General features: G+C 37.0%; 1 protein-coding gene and 1 non-coding gene across 2 annotated transcripts in view; one reads left to right on the top strand and one right to left on the bottom strand.

The window, feature by feature from the left end:
* Positions 1-15,122, top strand: part of LIN28B (lin-28 homolog B) — a 126,143-nt gene that overhangs the window by 86,276 nt on the left and 24,745 nt on the right. The window lies entirely within an intron of this gene.
* LOC111538660 lies at positions 472-578 on the bottom strand. Its single transcript, XR_002730412.1, has one exon. It is a non-coding gene; the product is annotated as a U6 spliceosomal RNA (small nuclear RNA).

Raw genomic sequence — 15,122 nt, 5'->3', positions numbered from 1 at the left:
GGTAAATAATCACATCATAGATTAAGAAAAGTTTCAGAAATACCTGAAGGCACTATTTTCTTTTTATTCTATGTATATCTTATGTAGGTAAGCCTGTTTAAATCCTGAGTATTCCTAAATCCACTCACTTTATTTATTTAATAATAACTATTATTATTTAATATGGAATACTTCATAAATTTGTATGTCTTTTTTTTTTTTTTTTTTTTTTTTGAGATGGAATCTCGCTCTTGTCACCCAGACTGGAGTGCAGGGACACAATATTGGCTCACTGCAACCTTTGGCTCCTGGGTTCAAGCGATTCTCCTCCCTCAGCCTCCCGAGTAGCTGGGATAAAGACATGCAGCACCTTGCCCAGCTAGTTGTTGTATTTTTAGTAGAGACGGGGTTTCACCATGTTGGCCAGGCTGGTGTCGAACTCCTGACTTCAAGTGATCCACCTGCCTCAGCCTCCCAAACTGCTGGGATTACAGGTGTGAGCCACCATGCCCGGCCCTGTATGTCATTCTTATATAGGGGCCATACTAATCTTCTCTGTATTGTTCCAACTTTAGTATATGTGCTGGCAAAGCAAGCACCCACTCACTGTACATTAAAAAAGTTAACCATATCTGTACACACTTGGACAATGCTAAACCAGTTACTCATTTTTTGCCTTAGGAAGGAAGTCTGGGTGTGCTGTAGTGCATGGTTAGGCTGCTTTTCAAAGTCCAGTTGGTAGGATGCTGAGCAAAACCTTGCCAGAACTCAGAGCTGTGAACTTTACCATGACTCTCCAAGTGATCAGTACATAATGTGCTTATCTAATAACACCTTTTTAAAAATTAAAACCCATCTTCTTTCATCTCTATATGGTTTTTGTTCTATTTTTTCATGTGGCATTTTTATAGTTAGTAATTGTAACTAATACTAAATGATTTTACAATGTTTTTAAATCACTGTATATTTTTATATTATCAGGACAATGAATGGCCTCATAAATTTCCTTTAAAATTCTTTTTCTTTTAGATAGAGATCACCAAAATCTCTGAGGAATGTTGATTTCGGTACTTGGTTTTATTAGGAAGTTCAAGACACGATATAAAATATGTAAGACTGTGTTTTACAAATGATGCTTTAAAAGGTATATAGGGCTAGGAGTGGTGGCTCGTGGCTGTAATTCCAGCAGTCTGGGAAGCTGAGGTGGGAGGATTGCTTGAGACCAGGAGTTTGATACCAGCCTAGACAACAAAGCAAGACCTTAGATTAAAAAAAAGAAAGAAAAGAAATGGTACATCGGATTCATGTAGACTAATAAGTAAATATATCTAAAAGAAAAAAAAAGTAGTTAATAATGAGTAAAATAAAAAGCTGAGGGCCAGGCACAGTGGCTCATGCCTGTAATCCCAGCACTTTGGAAGGCCCAGTCGGGTGGATCACAAGGTCAGGAGATCGAGACCAGCCTGGCCAACATGGTGAAACCCTATCTCTACTAAAAATACAAAAATTAACCAGGCATGGTGTCGCGCACCTATAATCCCAGCTACTCAGGAGGGTGAGGCAGGAGACTCACTTGAACCTGGGAGGTGGAGGTTGCAGTGAGCTGAGATCATGCCATTGCACTCCAGCCTGGGCGACAGAGTGAGACTCCATCTCAAAAAAAAAAAAAAAAAAAAAAAAGAAAAGAAAAGAAAGAAAAAGAAAAAGCTGGGACAACTGGTTGTAATTGAATTGCTGAGGAATGTTGTATGTTAGCTTGCTTTCCTTCTCCGGGAATTTTTTTTTTTTTTTAAGTTTCAAAGAAATGTCTGCAATAGAAAGACCTATAATCTGAGTTCTTTTGAAGTGTAATCTCCATGAGAACAAGGACCTGATCTGCCTTATTCACTACTGTGTCATGGGTACAAAGTAACTACTTAGTTAATATTTATTAAAGTAGTTGTAATAACCCTGGGCAGTTATCTTTCCCTGTATCTAGTTTCTCATCTGTAAATTCTTTCATTTTACCAATTTTTGTTGAGTGCCTGCCATGGACCAGGCAATGAAGTTGGAGCTGTTCTAGGCAATGAAGTTGGAGCAGAGAATGGGACATACAAGGGTCTTGCTGTCCTGGAGCACAGATTTTAGAATGTGAGGCAAATAAGTAAAAACAGATTTATTAATAAATGTATATAATGTGATGTCAGGTAGTGATAAATGCTGTGAAGAAAATTATAGCAGGGTAAGAGGACAAAGTAATAGTTGGAATGTTTTAGATTAAGTGATCAGGAAATGCCTGAAGAGGTGACATCTGAGCAGAGACATGAATGAAGTAAGGGAACAAGCCTTGTAAAGATCTGGGGGAAGTGATTTTTATTAAAAAGGAAAACCCGTGCAAAGATTCTGAGGCATTAATGAATTGAGCATGTTTGAGGAGTGGCAGGCCAGCCAGTATGACTGAGTGAATTGATTGATGAGAAGAGAGGTCCAAGATTAGGGCTGAGAAATTGGCAGGGTCATGTAGACCATGGTTTATGAAGTTTGATTTTATTCTTGGTGAGATGGTGTCTTAGTGTATTTTGTGCTACTATAAAAGAATACCACTGATTAGGTAATTTATAATGAAAAAAATTTTATTGGCTCACAGTTTTGGAGGCTGGGAAGTCCAAGATCAAGGGGCAGGCATGTGGCAAGTGCCCTCTTGCTGTGTCATGGTGGGAGAGCAAAGGGAGAAAAGGATACCAAACTTGTCCTTTTACAGGGAACCCATTCCTATAAGAATGAACCCATTTCCAGGATAATAACATTAATCCGTTCATAAGGACAGTGCCCCCATGACCCAAATACTTCCTATTAGGCCCTGCTTTCCAATACTGCTGCATTGAAGATCAGTTTTCTTATGTTTTGTTTCTTTAAGAAACGAGTCCTTTTTATGTAAGCTGTGGAATGCTTTAGCATAAAATTGTTTATAATATTCCTTTATGTCCTCTTAATGACTACAAGACACATAGCAATATTCCCTTTTCATTGCTGATAATAGCAATTGGTTTCTTCTCTCTTGTTTCTTGATCATTCTAACCAGGAGTTTATTCATTTTTATTAATCCTTTCCAGCCAATTTTTGACTTTGTTAATTTTTTTATATTGTTTTCTATTTCATTGGTTTCTGCTCTTAATTACTTAATTTATTTACTTTTGGTTTATTTTTCTCTTTTTCTAGCTTCTTTAGGTAAAAACTTAGACCATTGATTTTTAAACCTTCTTTTCTAACATAAATAAAGTTTTAAATTTTCCCCTAAACACTGCTTTAGCTGCATTTCACAAATTTTAATTTATTTTGTTTTCATTTTTATTTTCCGTGTGATTTCTTCTTTGATCTAAGTGTTATTTAAAAGTATATTGTATTATTAAAATATTTTGGAATTTCTATATGTCTTATTTATTTCTAACTTAATTCTGTTGTGGTCAGAAAATGTGTGTATTCTGTAAGATTTCCACGTTGTGAATTTACTGACTTTTTTTGTCCCAAGATATGTTCTATCCTAGACAGTGGCTCACGTGCACCTGAAAAGAATGAATATTCAGCCGATGTTGAGTGCATGGTTCTATAGTGTTAATTAGATAATGGTGGTTGATAGTGTAGCCCAAATCTATGTCTTTATGGTGCGTGTGTGTGTGCGCACTCATAAACTTACTTTTTACTGGAAAGGAATGTTAAATTTCAACTATGATTGTGGATTTCTCTGTTTCTTCTTTGAGTGCTAACAGTGTTTGCTTCATGTGCTTTGAAACTGCATTAACAGCAGATTTATTGCATTCATATTGGGAATATTATGTCTTCCTGATGAATTGACCCTTTATGTTTATGAAATGTCCCACCTCCCCTGTAATATCCTTTGTCTGACACTGATACAGCCACACCAACTTTTTATGGTTGTTTGTATGGTGTGTATGTGGGGGGGGGTGTGTGTGTGTATTTTGAGATGGTGTTTCGCTCTTGTTGCCCAGGCTGGAGTGCAGTGGCACAATCTCGGCTCACTGCAACCTCCGCCTCCCAGGTTCAAGTAATTCTGCCTCAGCCTACCATACTCAGGATTACAGGCTGGGATTACAGGCACCTGCCACCATGCCTGGCTAATTTCTATATTTTTAGTAGAGATAGGGTTTCACCATGTTGGCCACACTGGTCTCGAATACCTGATCTCAGGCAATCCACCCGCCGTGGCCTCCCAAAGTACTGGGATTATAGGCGCAAGACACTGCACCCGGACTACTGTTTGTTTCCTTTTAATTTCAACATATCTGTGACTTATATTTAAAATATGTTTCTTGCAGTCAAGATATAATTAGTGTATGTGTTTTTAAATCAAACCTGATGATCTGTACCTTTTAATTGGGATTTGAGACCATTTGTACTTAATGTAATTATTGATATGGTTAGATGCAGGTCTGCCATTTTGCTCTGTTTTGTCTTTTTCTCATTTGGTTTTGTTTGTATTTGTTTTCTGCCATCTTTTTGGTCAGTATTGTTTCATTTGCTATAAAATGTAAAAAGATAATACAATGTAACAATGCTATAATTGTTTTTGTTTTTTTTTTTTCCTGCAATCTTTTTGGTTAACATTGTTTCATTTGCTATAAAATGTAACAATGCTACCAAAATTCAATTCCATTCACCACCATCCTGGTGTCATTCTCGGTGCATATGTCATACATTTTTTATTTTGACATAATTGATAAGTCCCACAATTCAGTGTTATTACTTCTGCTTTAAATAGATAGCATTTCCTGTACACATCTCTCATTTCTAGTTTTATTTATTACTTTCTGTAGACCTGTCTTTATCCCCGTTTCACCTTGCTTTTATGGACAGAATGTCTTGGAGACACTAGGGGATGATGAAAAAAAAGGTGAACCCATAGGTACCGAAATGGGACTGACTGATTCTGTGGAGGGAGTGGGAGAGTGACAACCTGAAACCTGGAGAGCAATCAACTTAGGTCCTAGGAACTCTGAGGAATGGAGGGACATTCATCACCTTTTGTCCTATCCCCATGCCCCAGGGGACTTCTTGCCACTTTGGGGTGCCCTCCGTTGGGGAGTCATACACCCGGGGTGCAAACCAGTGAGTTTCCATGAGTTTATATTTTTCTTGAATGTGAACATCTTTTTTTTTAAATTTTATTTATTGATTTATTTATTTTAGCATTGCTTCTTGTGAAGTCTGCTGGCCAAAAATTCACTCAGATATCTTTATTTTGCCCTCATTTTTAAAAGGTATTTTTAATAGATTTAGAATTCTCAATTGAAAGGTTTTTTTTTTTTTTTTTTTTTAACTACTTTTAAGATGTCCCCTTGTCAGCTGGTCTTCATTATTTCTGAGAAGATGTTATATATTATTCATTTATTTGTTCCATAGTATAAAATGTATCTTTTTTCTTACTCCTTTATTTGGGCTTTAAGTAGCTGAATTATTATGTGCCAAAGTGTGGGGTTTTGGGGGGTTTATTTGTATTTATTATGTTTTGGGTTCTCTGAGCTTTTTGGATTTGTTCATCCACAATGTTTTTCATAAAACTGGGGAAATGTTTGGCCATCATTTCTTCGTGTGTTTTTTATTCTTCTCCATTCTTCTTCATCTGAGATTCTAATTACATATATATATATATCAGACTATTTCATACTGTCCCTCATGTCACTATGAATAACAGTATCTTAAAAAGAAAATAAAGAACTGTAAAATATGAATAGATTCATATTTAGAACTGTAAAATTCAACTCAGGGTTTCTAAAGCAGTTGGAATTCATGGGACAGGATGCTGGAGAGAAGAGATCTGTGCAAAGGAGAACTCCTGTACCTCTCCCTCCTTAGTCTTGATTAAGGGCCAGGTTGCATGTGCACAGGTTGAGGCCCTTCAAAGCACAGCAGCAGGCTTTGTTGTCTGGCAGAGAGATAAGCAAAAATATCTTCATATTTATTATATTCCAATTTCTTTATTTTCTTTGATTCAGTTTGTGCTATTTCTTTATAATCTGCTTTTTAAGTTCACTACGTTTTTCTTCGGTTTCTAAGTTACTATTATTCAATCCATTAATATTTTCATTTTAGATATTGTAGTTTTCAGTTCTAATATTCCTGGTTGTTGTTGTTTTCATAGTCTGTCTTTCTTCCTTCCCTCCTTCCTTCAGACAGGGTCTTCCTTCCTGCCCCAGCCGGAGTGCAGTGGCATGATCATGGCTCACTGCAGTCTCAACCTCCCAGATTCAAGCAGTCCTCCCATCTCAGCCTCCTGAGTATGTGCACACCACCATGCCTGGCTTTTTTTTTTTTTGGTAGAGACAGGATTTTGCCATGTTGCCCAGGCTGGTCTGAACTCCTGGGCTCAAGCAGTCCTCCCAAGGTGCTGGGATTACAAGCATAAGCCACTGTGCCCAGCCTCTGTTCTTATTATTTTTCTATGACTATTCCTCATTTGTTCATTCATTATGTCCATCTTTTCTTTTAAGTTGTTGAGCATATTTATGATAGCTATTTTGAGTTATTTCCTGCTATTTCTAACATTTGGGTCTTTTTAAGATCTTGACTACTTTTTTCCTTAATTATGAGTCACTTTTTCCTGCTGCTTTTCATGCCTAGTAATTTTTTTATTGTATGTAGAATGTTGGGCTGATAGATTGTAGGGAGTCTGAGTCATTTGTCTTCTCTACAAGGTGTTGACTTTTGTTCTGGTAGACAGTTTTTGCTCTGCCAGTTTTGTTTTTATTCTAGATAATGGTAGATCTATTTTCATGTTTTGCTTAGTCCTAGAATGCAGTCATAGGGTACATAGAGTATAATCCTTATTCCTAAGTCATGAGTTTACTAGGATCTCAAGTGAAATGCCTGTGTTTCTCGATTTAAAATCCAGTGTGGTTTCTTTACTTCTCGCTAGGTCAGTCCAGTATCTCCCAGCATTTTGTGGCCTTGGATATTTTTGCTTATCTCTCTGCCAAACAACAAAGTCTGCTGCTGTGTTTTGAAGGGTCTCAACCTGTACACATGCAACCTGGTCCTTAATTAAGAATAAGGAGGGAAAGGTACAGGATTTGTACAGATCTCTTCTCTCCAGTATCCTGTCCCATGAATTCCAACTGCTTTAGAAACTCTGAGCTGAAATTTATGCCTTTATGGCTCACTGAGATCACTGCTGTGCTTGTGTTTCATTGTCTTCTTGCCCCTTAGTCCCAAAAGTCTACCCAGGCAGAAAGCTAGGGCAAACATCTGGGCTTACTTTGAGTGTTTCCCTTCTATCAAGCACTACAGTTTTTTTACTACCTATTGTCCTGTCCAGTGACAATAAACAGTTGCCTCATATCTTTCCCAGTGTTAAAGCTGTAGACTGCAGAAGAGTAAGTCTAAGTCTATCATATTCAGAAGCCCATTGAACCTATATACAGTATTCATAACTTTTTTGTAATACAGAGATAAAATATCTGTACTGTAAAAACTACATGTAGAAATTTATTTTGGGGTTGCAAGTTGTTTTACAGCCTGACTGTGGTACCATTTCCAGAGATAATTTATTTATAACCTCTTGTATTAGTTTTTGTTTTCCAATCCATCAGCTATTCCCCATCACCTATTAAAGGATCTGGTCTCTAAAGTCTTTTTATATGCGTGACACTGAATTTATGTCTCAGCATGAGGTTGAATTAAAATAGATGTGGTATGTTTTCTGCTACACATCATCACTATCATCTGCCATCTGACAGCATAGGAAATTATTTGGCTCCTACACTTATACCTAACATGTAGCTCATTTGAAAGAGTGTTATATTTCTCATTTTTGCAGTGTTGAGTGTTTAATTTGCCGTGACATGTTATGCTGCTTCAATCAAGGTGATTTTTCTTCCTCTTTCTATATATGTATATTACTCAGGATAATTTTTATCTTGGTATACCCATGTACCTCTTCTTTCATTTTCTTTTACTTGCGTGGAATGGCTTAAAGTCAATTTATTTATCATAGATAAGTACAAGCATTGTTATTTTACTGTATTCTTGTGTAGTTTTACCACTACATTTTAAAATTGAAGTATGTATTGGTTTACTGTAAATTACTTTTTTCTATATATTATGGTTAAGGAATATAGATAGTTTAAATTATATGTATATAGAGATTACTTTAAATTTATTTCAGTATAAGAATGGGGCATTACAAAAATATTTATTATAAAAAGGAAATATTGATCTAGTAGTGTTAAGAAGTGTTGCTTTAAACAAATTAAAATATACTTATTTTATAGTCTGAGCAATTCAATATCTGAACACTTTGGATCTAATTGTACTGGCTGTAGCTCATGGTACCTTATTTATTTAATTATTTTGTCTTCTCTGATTTTTTTAACCAGAAATTCATATTTCTTGAACTTGTGTCTACAGGAATTTTTTGAGTCCTGGCTTGAAAGTGCATTTTCTCTGAGGAGGGTATGTGTTTATTTTGTGCCTAGAGGTACTTGTACCAACTGGGAACCATTTAAAAAGAAATTCTCAGCTTGAGTTGTAGCCCCACATGAGCTGCAACACCATATAGCATCTGGCTTGTGATATCAGTTCTCAAGGGGAGAGATCATTTTCTCTTCCTCCCACCACATAGTTGGGAGCAGAAAAGTTATCTTGCCTTTCCCGTCTTTGAGGTAACTACTTTTCATTGATCTTTACATTCTGAGTATAATTTTGGGTCGAGGTTCCAGCTTACTGTGGGACAGGATCTTCTGTTAGACTCCTAATTCTGGACAGATCTTAGGCTTTGTTTTCTAACTCCTTTGCTGCATCGTCCAATTTACAAGGTGAAAGCTTCAGATTGTTGCTAGTGTTTTGTAGATGTCTCCAGAATGAGAGGCTATTTCAGTGCTCCACTTACCTCCCTAGTTTTCTGCTTTCACTTTGTTTTTGGCTTCTGAGCATCACTGACTTTTCAGTGCCATCAGCAAAGCAGTTCAAAGGATGCTTTAGAAATATTTTTTCCAGCATTTAGTTGTTTTTAAGTGGTGTGGTTGTTCAGAGTATTTTATATGCTACTTTGAAGGAAATGAAGTGTATTTTTGTATGTAATGTAATTATGTTATATATAATGTAATTTTAATGTGTGGCTGTTGCCTTTTAAAATTTGCGCTTTTCCTCCTGTGGATATTTTAAAAGTATTTCTGCCATTTTTCTTTCTCTTTTTGTGAATTGCCTGTTCATGTCCATTGTCTGTTTTTCTGTTGGACTCTGGTGATTTTCAAAAGAATATATAGTACATGGCTTTGGAAAGGGCTGCTTTTCTGAGGAAATGAGTCCCCTAGGAAGATCTGTTTCCTAAGATATGCTTGTCTGACTTTGAGGAAGTTTGATACTGGTGCTATGGTTTAATTTTAGTTCCTTAATTCTTTTGTATTCATTTTATGTTCTATCTGTGGCCTCTTACTATCTCCTACTTGCTAAATCCAGCAGCCTATTTTAATACCTCATCTTGTTTGATCTCTCTATTAGCCACTTTCTCGAATGTAAAACTGTATATATATATTTTTTTAAACTAGGGAAATATCTCTTCTCTTGTCTTCCTTCTACTTTTCTGACTGTTCCTTCTTAGAACTTCTAACTGGTTGCTCCATCTGAAAGTTATTAAATAGTGGATTTCCTGAAAGCTTTGGCTGCAGTTATTGTTTCACTCTTCACATTTTGCTAGGTGATCTCTGAGCTTTAGCTACTGTCTGTTCTTTCAGTGATGTCTCCCAAGTCTGTGACTTCAACCTTAGCATCTCTCTTCAAGCTTCAGACTCGCTGTGTCTCCAGAGATGCACATCCACATGTGGTTAACTTGTAGTTTTTCCATTACTATTTTATTGAAAAATCCTTATAGTGGTAATTGAAGCTTATTAGTAAGACTTGACAAAAAAATTGATTCGATGAAGGGAAATTGAACTGTGTGGTAGTTTTGCCCATAAGATGAAGCTTCTGCCATAGAGTTACATTATAGCTCAGTGGGTGCCTGTTACTCTAAAATATTACTAAAATGTATGACAATACTATTTGGCCCAAAAAGTATGGCAAATAAGAATTCATGTTTTTATTACATTTGACACTAATCATTTTTCATTTCTTCTGCTTTAATGATGCTGCCCTTTAGTACTAAATATTATTTTTTCATCCTTACATTCTAGCATCTTATAATATTTTCCCTCTTCATTCTTTTTATTCTAATGTTACTCTATTTCTTTTTTTTTTTAAGACAGAGTTTCGTTCTTGTTGCCCAGGCTGGGGTGCGATGGTGCAATCTCAGCTCACCGCAACCTCCGCCTGCCCGGTTCAAGTGATTCTCCTGCCTCAGCCTCCTGAGTAGCTGGGATCACAGACATGCACCACCACAGCTGGCTAATTTTGTATTTTTAGTCGAGATGGGGCTTCTCCATGTTAGTCAGGCTGGTCTCCAACTCCCGACCTCAGGTGATTCACCTGCCTCGGCCTCCCAGAGTGCTGGGATTACAGGCGTGAGCCACTGTGCCTGACCTTTTACTCTTATTTTTTAATAATACAAGGTGAAGATGACTGGTTTGCTAATTCGTTTTTTTTGTTGTTGTTGTTTCTTTGTTGAGATAGGGTCTCGCTTTTTTGCCCAGGCTGGAGTGCAGTGGCGTGATCATGGTGCACTGCAGCCTCAACCTACTGGGCTCAAGCAATCTGCCCACCTCTGCCTCCCAAAATTGTTGAGATTATAAGAGTGAGCCACTGTGCTTGACCTATAATTAATTTTTTGTTTGTTCATTTCATTTATATTGTCCACAGTAATATAAATATGGTCACAGTGGTTGGTGACTGAGTGGTACAAGCAGACTGATAGATGCACCTGGAGTATCAGTTACCGTGACTGATCTGTGACATGCCTTGAAGGCCAGAGATCAAGAATCTACTCCCAAATGGACAGAAAGCTTAGATGACTTCATGGTTTAGGAGAGTTAACTTCCAGTAAGCATGATGTTTTAAAGCCCAGAATATAGTGACTTTTTCAATAGTGCCTTTTCCATTTCTTTGAACCAACCAGGCATTATACCAGTACACACTGTGAATGCAATGATAAATGTAGAACTTATTGGAAGAGATTTGGAAACTAGGAGTGGGTCTAAATGAACTGGAAGAGATGAACTGAGGTTGAGATTACAAGGAAACATAAAAGTGGGAATAATTTGTGAGTGTCAGACTAAAGAAAGTAGTTTGTATATAGGAAGTTGATTAATTTTTCAAAAGGGAGTTGATAGACAAATATAAGTCTAGATCTTGGTGACTCTGGAAAGGTACTGAGAACAAGATAGGAAAATAATATCAGTAAGGTAGAAAGAAAATAAATTTAATGTTCTGAAAACCAGATGAAAGAATAGTCCCTAGAATATAGGAATAGTCAGCAAATTCCCAGTACTTAAAACTGTACTACACAAAGATAGTCTACTTTATCATTTTCTTTATCTGCAACTTTTCTGATAGAATTTATATAAACTAAGTTACCCTGAAATTTGATTTTTAGGGACTCCAAGGGATAAAGCAGAAAAATATTAAATATTTAGACAGTGAACTACATACAGGAAGAAATGCATGGCATCTGCAACAAAGCAAATTAATTTACTAATATCTCATCAAAATGGAAGAGTAGGAGATGGTCAAGAAAATCCCAGTAGACAAGCAATGGAAAATAGAAATTAATTATAGAGCATTCATAAGATATACATATGTAGTATCATTGTTGGGCTATTTAGTTTGATCTCTGTAGGATTCTTGTAAAGAGAAAAATATTTTAAGCTTCTTCTGTTATTTTTGCTCTTGCTCCCCCCACCCCACCCCCCAGTTCATGAGGGCTTGAATTCATCTACCGTGAATTATCTTACTACTAGTAGAGAAATTTCACCTACCATTTATATACGAAGCTTTATAGTTCACAAAATATTTTAAAACATGTATCTCATTTAAGACCAACAGCAACCAAATGAAGTAAGTGGAAATTATGTTCATCTTTATTATTATTTTTTTTAATCTTAGCCAGAATGGCTTTTTTTTTTTTTTTTAATTATACTTTAAGTTCTAGGGTACATGTGCATAACGTGCAGGTTTGTTACATATGTATACTTGTGCCATGTTGGTGTGCTGCACCCATCAACTCGTCAGCACCCATCAATTCGTCATTTATATCAGGTATAACTCCCAATGCAATCCCTCCCCCCTCCCCCCTCCCCATGATAGGCCCCGGTGTGTGATGTTCCCCTTCCCGAGTCCAAGTGATGTCATTGTTCAGTTCCCACCTATGAGTGAGAACATGCAGTGTTTGGTTTTCTGTTCTTGTGATAGTTTGCTAAGAATGATGGTTTCCAGCTGCATCCATGTCCCTACAAAGGACGCAAACTCATCCTTTTTTATGGCTGCATAATATTCCATGATGTATATGTGCCACATTTTCTTAATCCAGTCTGTCACTGATGGACATTTGGGTTGATTCCAAGTCTTTGCTATTGTGAATAGTGCCACAATGAACATATGTGTGCATGTGTCTTTATAACAGCATGATTTATAATCCTTTGGGTATATACCCAGTAGTGGGATGGCTGGGTCATATGGTACATCTAGATCTAGATCCTTGAGGAATTGCCATACTGTTTTCCATAATGGTTGAACTAGTTTACAATCCCACCAGCAGTGTAAAAGTGTTCCTATTTCTCCACATCCTCTCCAGCACCTGTTGGTTCCTGACTTTTTAATGATTGCCATTCTAACTGGTGTGAGATGGTATCTCATTGTGGTTTTGATTTGCATTTCTCTGATGGTGAGTGATGATGAGCATTTTTTCATGTGTCTGTTGGCTGTATGAATGTCTTCTTTTGAGAAATGTCTGTTCATATCCTTTGCCCACTTTTTCATGGGGTTGTTTGTTTTTTTCTTGTAAATTTGTTTGAGTTCTTTGTAGATTCTGGATATTAGCCCTTTGTCAGATGAGTAGATTGCAAAACTTATCTCCCATTCTGTAGGTTGCCTGTTCACTCTGATGGTAGTTTCTTTTGCTGTGCAGAAGCTCTTTAGTTTAGTCATATCCCATTTGTCAATTTTGGCTTTTGCAGCCATTGCTTTTGGTGTTTTAGACATGAAGTCCTTGCCCATGCCTATGTCCTGAATGGTACCACCTAGGTTTTCTTCTAGGGTTTTTATGGTATTAGGTCTATCATTTAAGTCTCTAATCCATCTTGAATTAATTTTCATATAAGGAGTAAGGAAAGGATCCAGTTTCAGCTTTCTACTTATGGCTAGCCAATTTTCCCAGCACCATTTATTAAATAGGGAGTCCTTTCCCCATTTCTTGTTTCTCTCAGGTTTGTCAAAGATCAGATGGCTGTAGATGTGTGGTATTATTTCTGAGGACTCTGTTCTGTTCCATTGGTCTATATCTCTGTTTTGGTACCAGTACCATGCTGTTTTGGTTACTGTAGCCTTGTAGTATAGTTTGAAGTCAGGTAGCGTGATGCCTCCAGCTTTGTCCTTTTGACTTAGGATTGTCTTGGCAATGCGGGCTCTTTTTTGGTTCCATATGAACTTTAAAGCAGTTTTTTCCAATTCTGTGAAGAAACTCATTGGTAGCTTGATGGGGATGGCATTGAATCTATAAATAACCTTGGGCAGTATGGCCATTTTCACAATATTGATTCTTCCTATCCATGAGCATGGTATGTTTTTCCATTTGTTAGTGTCCTCTTTTATTTCACTGAGCAGTGGTTTGTAGCTCTCCTTGAAGAGGTCCTTTACATCCCTTGTAAGTTGGATTCCTAGGTATTTTATTCTCTCTGAAGCAATTGTGAATGGAAGTTCATTCATGATTTGGCTCTCTGTTTGTCTGTTACTGGTGTATAAGAATGCTTGTGATTTTTGCACATTAATTTTGTATCCTGAGACTTTGCTGAAGTTGCTTATCAGCTTAAGGAGATTTTGGGCTGAGACAATGGGGTTTTCTAAATACACAATCATGTCATCTGCAAACAGGGACAATTTGACTTCTTCTTTTCCTAACTGTATACCCTTTATTTCTTTCTCTTGCCTGATTACCCTAGCCAGAACTTCCAACACTATGTTGAATAGGAGTGGTGAGAGAGGGCATCCCTGTCTTGTGCCAGTTTTCAAAGGGAATTTTTCCAGTTTTTGCCCATTCAGTATGATATTAGCTGTGGGTTTGTCATAAATAGCTCTTATTATTTTGAGGTACGTTCCATCAATACCGAATTTATTGAGCGTTTTTAGCATGAAGGGCTGTTGAATTTTGTCAAAAGCCTTTTCTGCATCTATTGAGATAATCATGTGGTTCTTGTCTTTGGTTCTGTTGATATGCTGGATTACGTTTATTGATTTGCGAATGTTGAACCAGCCTTGCATCCCAGGGATGAAGCCCACTTGATCATGGTGGATAAGCTTTTTGATGTGCTGCTGAATCCGTTTTGCCAGTATTTTATTGAGGATTTTTGCATCGATGTTCATCAGGGATGTTGGTCTAAAATTTCCTTTTTTGTTGTGTCTCTGCCAGGCTTTGGTATCAGGATGATGTTGGCCTCATAAAATGAGTTAGGGAGGATTCCCTCTTTTTCAATTGATTGGAATAGTTTCAGAAGGAATGGTACCAGCTCCTCCTTGTACCTCTGGTAGAATTCAGCTGTGAATCTATCTGGTCCTGGACTTTTTTTGGTTGGTAGGCTATTAATTATTGCCTCAATTTCAGAGCCTGCTATTGGTCTATTCAGGGATTCAGCTTCTTCCTGGTTTAGTCTTGGAAGAGTGTAAGTGTCCAGAAAATTATCCATTTCTTCTAGATTTTCTAGTTTATTTGTGTAGAGGTGTTTATAGTATTCTCTGATGGTAGTTTGTATTTCTGTGGGGTCCGTGGTGATATCCCCTCTATCATTTTTAATTGCGTCTATTTGATTCTTCTCTCTTTTCTTCTTTATTAGTCTTGCTAGCGGTCTGTCAATTTTGTTGATTTTTTCAAAAAACCAACTCCTGGATTCATTGATTTTTTGGAGGGTTTTTGTGTCTCTATCTCCTTCAGTTCTGCTCTGATCTTAGTTATTTCTTGCCTTCTGCTAGCTTTTGAATGTGTTTGCTCTTGCTTCTCCAGTTCTTTTAAT

This window comes from Piliocolobus tephrosceles, chromosome 5 (assembly GCF_002776525.5).
Source record: "Piliocolobus tephrosceles isolate RC106 chromosome 5, ASM277652v3, whole genome shotgun sequence".
Taxonomy (NCBI): Eukaryota; Metazoa; Chordata; class Mammalia; order Primates; family Cercopithecidae; genus Piliocolobus; species Piliocolobus tephrosceles.
This window is presented reverse-complemented; position numbering and strand designations above follow the sequence as displayed.